Genomic DNA, 11,777 nt, shown 5'->3' on the forward strand with positions numbered 1-11,777 from the left:
TTTGGCTCAGGTCATGATCCCAGGGTCCTGGGATGGAGCCCCACATTGGGCTCTCTGCTCAGTGGGGAGCCTGCTTCCCTTCCTCTCTCTCTGCCTGCCTCTCTGCCTACTCGTGATTTCTGTCTGTCAAATAAATAAACAAAAATCTTTTAAAAAATTAAAAAAAAACAAAGACAATATAACAGTAAAAGAAAAAGAAAATCATAGACCAATATCCCTTTTGAATATAGATGTAAAATTTCTTAAAAAAATATTAGCAAAGCAAATCCATCAATGTATAAAGAATTATGCACCATGCCAAAGTGAGATTTATTCCAGGTATGTGAGGCTGTTTCAATATGCAAAATTACATCAGTGTAATGTACATACCAGAAAATTAAAGATGGAAAATCATATGATACTATCAATTGGTACAGAAAAAGCATTTGACAAAATCTAATACTCATTTATGATTAAAGACTCTCGTCAAGTTAGTAATAGAGGGGAACTACTTCAACCTCATAAGGAACATCTAAAGCATCTACACCTAATGTCATACTTTATGGGGAAATACTATATTTTCCTACTAAAATCAGGAACAAGGCAAAGATGCCCATTCTTACCACCCTTATTTAAAATCCTAATGGAAATTCTAGCCACTGCAATAAGCTAAAGAAAATAAATAAAATATATGCATACTGGAAAGGAAGAAATAAAACTGTCTCTATTCGCAGATGCCAGAATTGTCTACATAGAAAATCCCAAGGTATCTACAAAAACTTTATGAAACTAATAAGTGAGCTTAGCAACATTGTATTATGTAAAATCAACATACAAAACACACAAAAGTCAAGCACACATTGATATACCATCAATGAGCATGAAGAAACATGAAGTTGAAAACACAGTAACATTTACAATCATTACAAAGAAATTGAAATACTTAAATACACACCTAAAAAATTATGTACTAGATCTGTATGCTAAAAATGTTAAAGTACTGGTGCAAGAAACCAAGAAAGATCTAAACAAGTGGAAAGACATGCTGTGTTCATGGAATGGAAGACTCAATATGGTAGTGATATCTATTTTCCCCAAACTGATAGAGTTTTAATTCAATTCTTATCAAAATCCTAACAAGATTATTTTTGTAAGTATGGAGATTATTCTAAAAATTATATGGAAAGGTAAAGGAATTAGAATAATTGAGACAATTTTTAAAAAGAAGACTTAAGTGAGAGGAACCACTCTGCCTGATTTCAAGACTTATTATATAGCTATAGTAATTAAGATTGTTATATTGGTAGAGAGATAGGTATACAGAACAATGGAACAGAATGGAGACCCTGACATAGTCCCATGCAAGTATAATCAACTGATTTTTTTAAACAAAGGTATGAAAGCAATATAAAGGAGAAGTTATAATCGTTTTAACAAAAAGTGTTGGAGCAATTGGATATTTATAAGCAAAAAGGAAAAAAAAACTTCAAAATGGATCATAGACTTAAAAGTAAAATGTAAAACTGTAACACTTTTAAAAGAAAACATAGGAGAACACCTTTATGACTCAGGGCTTAGGAGTTGCTTAGATATGACACCAAAAGCACAATCCAAAGGGGGAAAATCAATTAATAAATTGGATGTCATCAAAACTTAAAACTTTTGCGTGTGTAAACCTGGTGATTCACAGACCTGGGGATAAAAATATATGTATATAAAAAATATATGTTTATAAAAAATAAAAAAAAAAAAAAAATAAAAAAAAAAAAAAAAAAAAACTTAAAACTTTTGCTCTGCAAAAGACTGTTAATAGGATGAAATGACAAGCTACACACTAGGAGAAAATATTTACAAACCACATGAACCATATATCTAACAAATGATATCCAGAATATAAAATTAAACTCAACAGAAAAAAAACCAAACAATCCAATTAGAAAAAAGGCAAAATAGATGAAGAAACATTTCCCAAGAGGATATATGTATGGCAAATAATCACATAAGAAGATGTTCAACATTCCTTGCATTAGGAAATGCAAACTATGATTACAATGAGATATCATTATATACTTATCAGAACAGCTAAAATAATAAATGGTGACAGTGTCAAAAGCTGGAAGGATGTGGAGAGAATAAATCTCTCATACATTACTATGAGAATGTAACATGTTATAGCCACTCTAGGAAATAAGTTAACAGTTTCCTTAAAAGCTAATCATATATTTACCATAAGACCCAACAATTACATTCCTGGGCATATATCCCTGAGAAATGAAAACTTATGTCCACACAAAATCTCTACACAATTGTTCACAGCATTATTTGTAATAGCCCAAATCTGAAAGCAACCAAAATGTCCTAAAATATAGATGAATGGTTAAACTGTGGTACATCCATATAATGAAATACTACTCAGCAGTAAAAAGGAACAAACTATTGATACATGCAACAACCTGGATGGATCTCAAGGATATTATGCTGAATGACAAAAAGCCCACTTTAAAAGGTCACATACTGTGTTATTGCATTTATATAACAGTCTCTGAATGGAAAAATTTTAGAGATGAAGAAGAGATAAGTGATTGCCAGGCATTAGAGGTGGTGGTGGTATGGGGGGAATAGGTGTGAATATAAATTGGTAGCATGAGGGGTCTTTGGGGTGATGGAATGATTCTATATCTTTATAGTTGTGGTGGTTATATGAATCTACATGTGATAAAATGGCATTGAACTACAGATGTACATTGTACTAATACAAATTTCTTTGTTTTGATATTGTATTATAGTTACCTAAGGTGCAGTCAATAGGGGAAACTGGGTGAAGGGCATATAGTATCTCTCTTTATTATCATTCCAATTTCCTGTCAATTTATAATTATTTCAAAATAAAAGTTTAAAAAATTTGATTAGCTGGGAAAAAATAGTCCAAATCCCCTTTTTTGCAAATAAGGAAACTGAGATGCCAAAAGGACAGGTAACTGCCCCCATGTTTCACAACTGTCAGTGCAGCACTGAGACTTTGCAACTTTTATTACTGTCCTGAAACCTAACCTCTCAAAACTCACTAACTTTCACCAGTGTACTTTCCAGGATCAACTTGTCCACACTTCCATCACATTCTCTTATACCAAAGTTCTTCTAGTTCTTGCTGGTCCGATTTCCCTTAAGAGTCTTCCTACCTACTGGCATTTCCCCTCTAGATGGCCTAACCTTTTTTTTTTTCTTTTTCAGCCATACACTGCCAAGGTAGATTTTCCAATCTGTACTTCTAATTTGTTACCCTAACCCTTAGTATCTGGCTTAATCCTGCTTCAAGGTTTCTTAGAAGCTTCTTGCCTACTTCATGATTTTTGTGTTGAGAAATGGCCCATTCACCAGCTAGGCCTCGCAGTTCAAGTCCACTTCCAATCACTACATGGTGCTGCCTACTGAAATAGGGGAAGGATATTTGACAAGTCTAAAGTACCTGTAAAATAGTCAGGTTGAGATGTCCAGCAAACAACTGGAGAGAGGTCAGGCCTAGAAATACAGATTTTTGAGTTATCGGGGTATGGAGAATAGTTAGAACCATGAGGAAATTTCTTCTGAGATAGGAAGATAAACAATTCTTACGTAAAGGAACAATACCATAGCGGTGGATAAAATCAGTGTTAACTAGAGAAGAATGAAGGGGTCCAAGAGTCCTTTTTTTCTCTGAGCAATTAACTCAGGTGGTTGAAGCCTTGAACTGTCCTGAGCATATTGAGGAAAGCATCAGGGCTTTGTGTGATGGATGGGGTAATGCAAAGAGAGATTCCCTCTAGATGAATTGTCTCAGTGGTCTTTATGCAGGGTGTTTACTCCTTTCAGAAGAACAAAGGAAAATCTCAATTCAACTCAGACCTGGGGCTCAGATTACAAACAGAATGCTTCTGTATAAAGTGTCTAAAATGTTGCCAAGGGATACCTGAAAGCTGCTATTCCTAGAGAAGAGGACCTCAAATTATAAAAGAAAGGGAAACAGGAGAAATTGTAGGTAAGATTCTGGGAGTCATTGGTTTCTTCTTTTTTTTTTTAAATTTTATTTATGTATTTGAAAGAGAGAGAGATCACTAGTAGGCAAAGGAGCAAGCAGAGGCAGAAAGAGGGGGAAGCAGGCCCCCTGCTGAGTAGAGAGCCCAATGGAGGACTCAATCCAAGGACCCTGGGATCCTGACCTGAGCTGAAGGCAGAGGTTTAACCCACTGAGCCACCCAGGCACCCCCTGAGTCATTGGTTTCTGACAGAACCTTTCCCTGGGCCTAAGTTCCACACTTTCTACATTTCTTTTCCTCCTCAATATTTTCCAACTCTATCAAAGACATATTTTTTTTGCATCACTCAGCATGTGTGGAATCTTTGTTGAGCCACATGCTAGTTTTAAAAGAATCATTGTAAGATGCTTCTTTTAGCATTTATCCTATTTTTTTTTTTTTTTTTTGGTGTGGTTGTTTTTTTTTTTTTTTTTTAACCTGGTACTCTTAATTTCTTGCCTATCTAGCTATGGTTGAAGCCTCTAAACAGTGGCTATATGCTGAGCAAAAAGAAAAAAAAAATGTTTGCCATAGCAATGAATCTTCAGCCATTGATTTGATTTGTTATTTCACAGGCAATTATGTGTAATCCTAGTTTACCTGGTAAAGCAGAGATCTGTTACATGGGCTTTTGTTTTCTGTCTCACAGTGGACAGGTCCCATCTTATTCTAGAAAAACTGTGCCTGTCAACTCGCCTATCTCCTTCACACAAACCTAGTAGGATTTCTTGGACATTCAAAGATCATTGTTCAGATGCATTCATATTTATTGAAGCTGGTTTCCTAGACTATGTGCTCAGTGTTCTTTAAATGTCTCAAAATCGGATGTATAGACTTCACAGTCATTGGAGGATGGTTCAGCCACCCTTTCTACACTGGCAGTACTGCTTTCCTATCTTACCAATATCTTAAATAGAATGTCTCATAAAGTGCTAGAGAATTTACCTGTGTGAGCACGAAGCTTCTCAACAAAGGAGGCATCGTTACCCCTGCTTTGCAAAAAGGAAAACTGACTCAGAGAAGTGTCATTTAAAACCACATCACTTGTAAGAGGCATTATGAATCTAAGTCTGAGCGGATCTTAACCTATGTCAATTTCACTGCATCTTTAGGTCTAAATAACCTCTCTAATGGGCCATTTGCTCAATAGACTCATTGTTGCTCATTAATGTCAAAGCCCGACCTTATATTGCCTCTTTAAGTTCCTGGGGGTCATGTGTCCTTATCCAGACACAATTCTAATAATTCAATAGGGTTTCCAGGTGAATAGATTCTTTTGAAGGAGCAAAGATAGAAGGAAGTTTTAGAGTTGGGGGGAGGCCAAGAGTTAACTTTTCTAGGCAAGTGTCGTACACAGGAGTAGTATCCATATCAAATATACTATTTTCAGAGTCCTGTCATAATAACTTAGTAACATAGTAACTTAGTTTCTATACCTGTTGAACTAGGGCCTCTTCTCACAACTTGCTTAGCCTGAGAGGATCTGCAAATGAATTTGCTCCATTTGCACTCACCTGAAGCCCTGAAAATCTCATCCCAACAGTTAGTGGTGGTGTGGCAGAGGGATGAGGTAGGACCTACCTAATGGACTAGGAAAGCAATATTTGCCACCATAACAGGCAGAAGAGGAGCCAGTTTCCACATGTTTGGTCCTGATTCTATGCTGTAGTTCATAACTGCCTTTACTCTGGCCCTATTTTACTTGGCCCTTTGCTCTTATATCTGAAATCCAGAAGATGAACTTTGGCACCAAAGTTGGGACCCTTACTTCATGGTTAGGTTAAGGCCTCATATACCCTGAACAACTAGAAGCATTCGATCCAGAGTTTCCACTTTTTCAACCATCAATTCTTTCTCAGGATGGTTTGCATGTAGACCTGCATTGATGCAGGTAACTGAACTGGGTGACTGTCACTCATAAAATGGCAGGGCTTATTAGCTAATCCACAAATGTATTTTTTTTAAGATTTTATTTATTTGACAGACAGAGATCACAAGTAGGCAGGAGAGGCAGGTAGAGAGAGAGAGGAGGAAGCAGGCTCCCCGCTGAGCAGAGAGCCCGATGCAGGGCTCGATTCCAGGACTCAGGCCTAACCCACTGAGCCACCCAGGCGCCCCCACAAATGTATGTTAAAGTTACTGGATTCATCTGAGTTTGTTGGATTCAGTCTACCCATCAGTAAAATCAATGGCAAGTAAAGAAGTCACCTAGAGGCATCCAATGAAAAGGATTTTAGTAATAGGCTCTTTAAAAAAGAAGAAACAGCTGCCCTTTGGTTCATTGTATAGGCAACCCCACCCCCTACAGTTATTAGCCAAGAAAAAATAGAGCAATGTTGGCCCAGCTATCAGTGAGAGGCTAGTTCCATATTATTTGTTGCATTGGGTCCCCGTTAACTGAGGGTTTTTCAATGACAGCAGAAAAATCACTCAAGTTGGGTGACAATGAAATAACATAAGGAGCCACCTTGCTGTTTATATGAATCTCACAAACCAAGCTTCTTAGGAAAACAAGGAAACCTCGAGAGAGAAGTCAGAAGCTTGGAGCACTGCAGAACCATCTCCACTGATTACTGTGGACCCAGCTTCATTGCACTTCCACTTGTAGAAGGAAAGGGGTAGGGAAGGCTGTCATGGAACATGCAGCATCCCTAGAGTCAGATCTGTTTTGTAGCTCAGATTCTGCCACTTAGTAGATATTTAAGTCGGCACACTTCACTTATGTGATTGAGACTCCAACAGCTTCTCATCTCAGAGTAAAATCCTATTCTTCCCTGGACTATAAAACCCTCACAGACTTGCCACTGACTTATTTCTTCTCCCCTGTCTTCAACATTACGCCCTTTCCCGCCTCTGAATAATGACCTGAGCTCACTTCCTGGGTCTGGAATGTTCTGTTTCTTATTCATTCGGGTCTCAGCTTGTGCCACCTCCTCAGAAAGGTCTTCTCCAAATACCCTCCTCCATCTCAGTCACAATCACATTAGACCACTTTATTTTCTCCCCAGCATTTAAACCAGTTTTAATCTGTATTTACAAAGGTATTATCTGCATCTCCCTACCAGAATGTAAGTGCCATGAATGCAAGGATCTTTGTCTTATTCACCACAGTATCCTCTACACCTGGAATGTTGCTATGTATATTCCAATAAATTTATTTTGGATGTTTAATATTAGCAGTGAGAACCAGAGGATGTCACTTAGCCTCTGATTCTAGTTCAGTCCTAAAGTGCAAATATCCAATTGCTAACCAGTTGGAATATCAAATAAGAGGACAAAAGTGAAAAGGCCTGCCTAGCCTGCTAGCTGATAAACAGGTACAAATATCTATTGATCTATTAATCAATCCATAACCATCTCTCCAGCTCCTCTTCAGAAGCTTTCAGGGCCATGCTGGCAATTCACATTAACCTTTCAGTAGAACCAGTGTTTGTATACAGTTCTGGTGATTGGAGGGTGGATCCCGGAAATCACAAAATGCTTTCAAGTGGGTCCCACAGTACCTCTTTGGAACAGTTAATGGGTAGGTATTGTCATCCACAAAAATGTTAAGGGTCAGTAATTTAGCCCACTTGGGTTTCTAAGCTCATCTTTATAAACTGGCATTTTAAAGAAGAAATAAGGCCTAAACCAGGCCTAGTTAATATATTCTGGACAAATCACTTGTAAGGTACTCAAAATCAAATGTACCAGTAGTGTGGACTGAAGGAAACACATTGGGGTAGGATGGAAAGAAAGAGTGAGGCTTTTCCAGCTTTGTTTTCCAGGTGATTTTGACCTCACACTTTTAAAAAGTAACAGAGAAAGGGCCCAGTCAGTGCCCATGTCTGTACAAGTGCTATTAGATAATGTCTACACCAAAATGAAATTTGGAATGTATTTTGACTTAGCAGATTAGGCTGAATGATTTTCTTGTTTAAAAATGTAGATGCTACTTTACTGGTCCCCTAATGTGGAGAAAAGGGATTAATTCAGATGCCAGAGAAGACAGCATTAATTACTTGGGAGTTTCCTTTTCATTCGAGCAATATGGAAGAATTTGGGCTTAGTTGCAGAGTTGGTCTCCTTCTTAGAAAACAATCCTGTACTTTGTGCTAACAGTTTCAGACACTGTTCCATTCTTCCCCTTTTCCAGGAAAGGGCAGAGCCAAAACAAAACAAAATAACTCTTCCTGAATTTTCACCTTTAATCTAGAATGGCTACACCCAAAATACTGAAAAAAGGGAGGTGATGTGCTCCTGTGGCCTCGTCCAAGCAAGCAGTCCGAATCACACACTGGAGATTTGAGTCACACATGACAGAAACAAATATCCATCTTCTACTACTAAATGGCTTTTCAGATTCCTAAATAAAAAGGCCACAGAAAATGTTACAGTATATTCACACAGAAAATATAAGTAAAGCCATCGTAAATGAATCAGATTCTCCCCAAACCTCAATTCCAAGGGCTCTTCTTTCACAGGAGTTAGTATTTCACTCCATGTTGTCGAACAAAGCAAAAGAAACTTTCAGCAATTGCATCAGAAAGACTTGGGAGTTAGGAAATACTTACTTTCACTTGGGCTGAAGTCTGATTTGGTAGCCTCTATTTTCCTGTCAGCTTTCCCCCCTTCTACTCAAAGTCATTTAAACATAATGTATCACTTACTTTCTAACTAAAGTCGAAACATGAATCCAGGTTAGCCATTTCTAACAAATGCCAAGAATATTCAAATGCAGTGATTTCAGATGATAGGACAACTGCTTGGAAATTATTTGTATTGTTTTCATGTAAGTGAACTAAGAGAATCCACGTAAAATTTTGGGTCCTTGTTCGTGCAATAACAACCGCTACTTATTGGCTGCTACATAATGCTGAAGTTGTGATGGACTGCCCTAATTTTTAATCACTGAACCCTCAACTGGCTAAGGTCTTTTGCCAATTCTTAATGGTTAGATTTCAAGCTTTGGTAGGGAGTACATTAACCTCAAAAGGGGAGAATGATGGTACTTTTGTAAGCTTGGATGGACACTCTTAAAAAAAAAAAAAGATTTGAGAGCGCATGTGAGTGGGGGAGGGGCAGAGGGAGATCTTCAAGCAGACTCTTTGCTAAGTGTGGAGTCCAGCGAGGGGGGCCCCATCTCCCAATCCCTGAGATCATAAACTGAGCTGAAACCAAGAGTCAGACGCTTAACTGAGCCACCCATGCACCTCAAGACACTCTTAAGCTAGTTTTGACACAGAATTTAAAAAGATGATGCCCATTTAGTTCTATGGTGGTGTAGGTGAACAGGTAAAATGTGGGTATCTACAGGTGAACTTTTAAAATCCATCACCAGTTGCATTCTACTTACTGTTAACCATTCTCTCCCATATTCTAGAATTGCACTGTCCAATACGGAAGCTGCTAGTCACTTGTTTCTATTGAGCATTTAGAAATGTGCCTTATCCAAATGAGACATATGCTAAGTGTAATATACCAGGTTTTAAAGACTTGATTTGAAAAAAAAAATACCTGTAAATCTCAATTATTTTTATATTAATTCAACATGTTAAAATATCTTGACCTTATTGGCTTAAATCAAATTAATAATTTCACCTATATCTTTTTACCTTTTGTATTGTGGCTGCTAGAAAAGTTAAAATGACGTATTGTTATCGTTCTACTGAACAGTGCTATTCTAGAACACTTGGTGCAGACAAGGGAAAATTGTTAATTTATTTAAAAAGTACATACATCACAGTCACCAACATTGTCCATTGATAAACTCTGCAGTATTTCAGAGGCTTCAGGTCCCCATCATGCCAAAACCAAAAAATCTCAGACCAGCACAATGCTTAGAATTTAACAGGAGCACAACACACATTACCTATTAGCTGGTGAAACTAAATTCAGATGAGCCCATTTTTACATTACTCTTCACTGCTCCTCTCAAGTATCATTTGAATGGGAATGGGATACTTACAGCATATCTTTTAAGGTTTTTGTATTTCTTAACTATTTACACGTCTCTCCACTGAAATGCCTGCTCCTTGTGAGTAGGGATGAAATCTATGCTTTACCTGTTGAATGAGGAGTGATAATCATTTCAAAGTACTCACCTCAGCAGCCATTTACTTAAATACTACTTACTGCATGTATTATTTGAAATGTCTTGTGATTGCCTTTAGAGCACATAGTAGATTCTTCTGAATATGCTTAAAGGTGGCAAATCTCCTTCCATTAAAAAAAAAAAAAAACAATTCTTGGAAAGAGCCAAGATTTGTCTCAATGTGGCAAATAATGTGAAGAAACTGAATAGGGCTGCTTTCCACAGTATATAAAATTGTTTCTGAAACCAATTTTGAACAGGCTCCAAGTGTCTTTTCAGCAGTGATGACATTCTTAGAATGCTTATGGCTGCCCAAGGCAATTTCAAAGGGCACTTACTTAGATGCCAATAAGCTAGCTGGCATACTTTTATAAAGCTGCTAACTTTCCGAGTCATATTTCGAGTAAAATGTGGGCCAAGAGCACATGTAGTAAGGGGCTGAGATGACTGTTAACATTAAAGATTCCCAAAATGTATTCATCCTCCTTCTAAAATTTCAGAAATGAAACACCTTGATATACCTAGTACTAAGGTCTATTTGGTAATGCCCACAGTGATTTACTGAATTTACAGTATTAACATTTACTCCTCAGATTTGCCATTTAAATTTTCCTTGGCAAACTAGGTAAAACCCATGTTTATTCTAAGAAACCATACCTTATAAGCAATCTAGTCTAGGGCTTGGGGTAATACTTAAAAATCAACTAGGAGCCATACAGGAGCAGGGTGAAAAGTACAGTAAAATTAAGCTCTGGAATCAGAGATGACTGGAAATACTTGGCTACTTACTATGTGACCTTGGGAAAAATTACCAAATGCCTGTATCTCATCTGCATCACCTATAAAACAGGGTGGTAATAACCCATCTCAGAGTCACTTTGAGGACTAAATCATTTAGACTGCCTGATACGTCTAACAGGAATCAGAGAAATTTAGTTATTTTTAATATATGTATACTAATAATCCATTCAGAATGTCTTATATCTAGTATCTTGCCTGAATTCAAAGACCTCAAAGAAACTGAACCCGATTTCTTATCTTTTTAAAATGATCACTGAAAATATAGTGAATACTCCGCTCCACTCTGATTAACCAGATCCTCTGTTCCAGGCAATGGTCCCTTCCACTGAACTTCTCTCAAGATGCTTGTGTGTTGCCTTACTTTGCTGTTGAGAATGTCAACTTTTCAGTGGTGGTCTTGAGCTTCAAATAGAATAATGAACAACACTTAAAATCCCTCGGATGGTCATAAGGCAGAGCTGACCATATCAAAGTTATCCCAAGGAACTGAGTTCCTATGCCAATGACAGGGCTCAGTGGGCACCAGAGGAAATGAAACTAATGAAATTCACCATTGGCTTAATACCAGTACCAGGGGGAGGTCTCACCCAGGTTATCAGAATGTGACAACCTACTTATGAAATAAGGACATCTTAGTGGCTTAAGCAACATGTATAAGAGGGTGGATATAGGGATGGAAAACAAAAGCTACATGAGCACACGTGCACAACTATACAAGTTTTTGTATTTATAGAGGTCAAGCAAGAGGGTAGGTAGGGCAATGGTGAAAATACAAGGAACAGCAAAGATGCACCTACTTAAAATGTCATTTACATAAGTCTAAGATTCTTGTATTGGAATATACCTTAATCTTTATTTTATCACTTGAAGAT

The sequence above is a fragment of the Mustela lutreola genome, chromosome X (genome assembly GCF_030435805.1).
Source record: "Mustela lutreola isolate mMusLut2 chromosome X, mMusLut2.pri, whole genome shotgun sequence".
NCBI classification, from domain to species: domain Eukaryota; kingdom Metazoa; phylum Chordata; class Mammalia; order Carnivora; family Mustelidae; genus Mustela; species Mustela lutreola.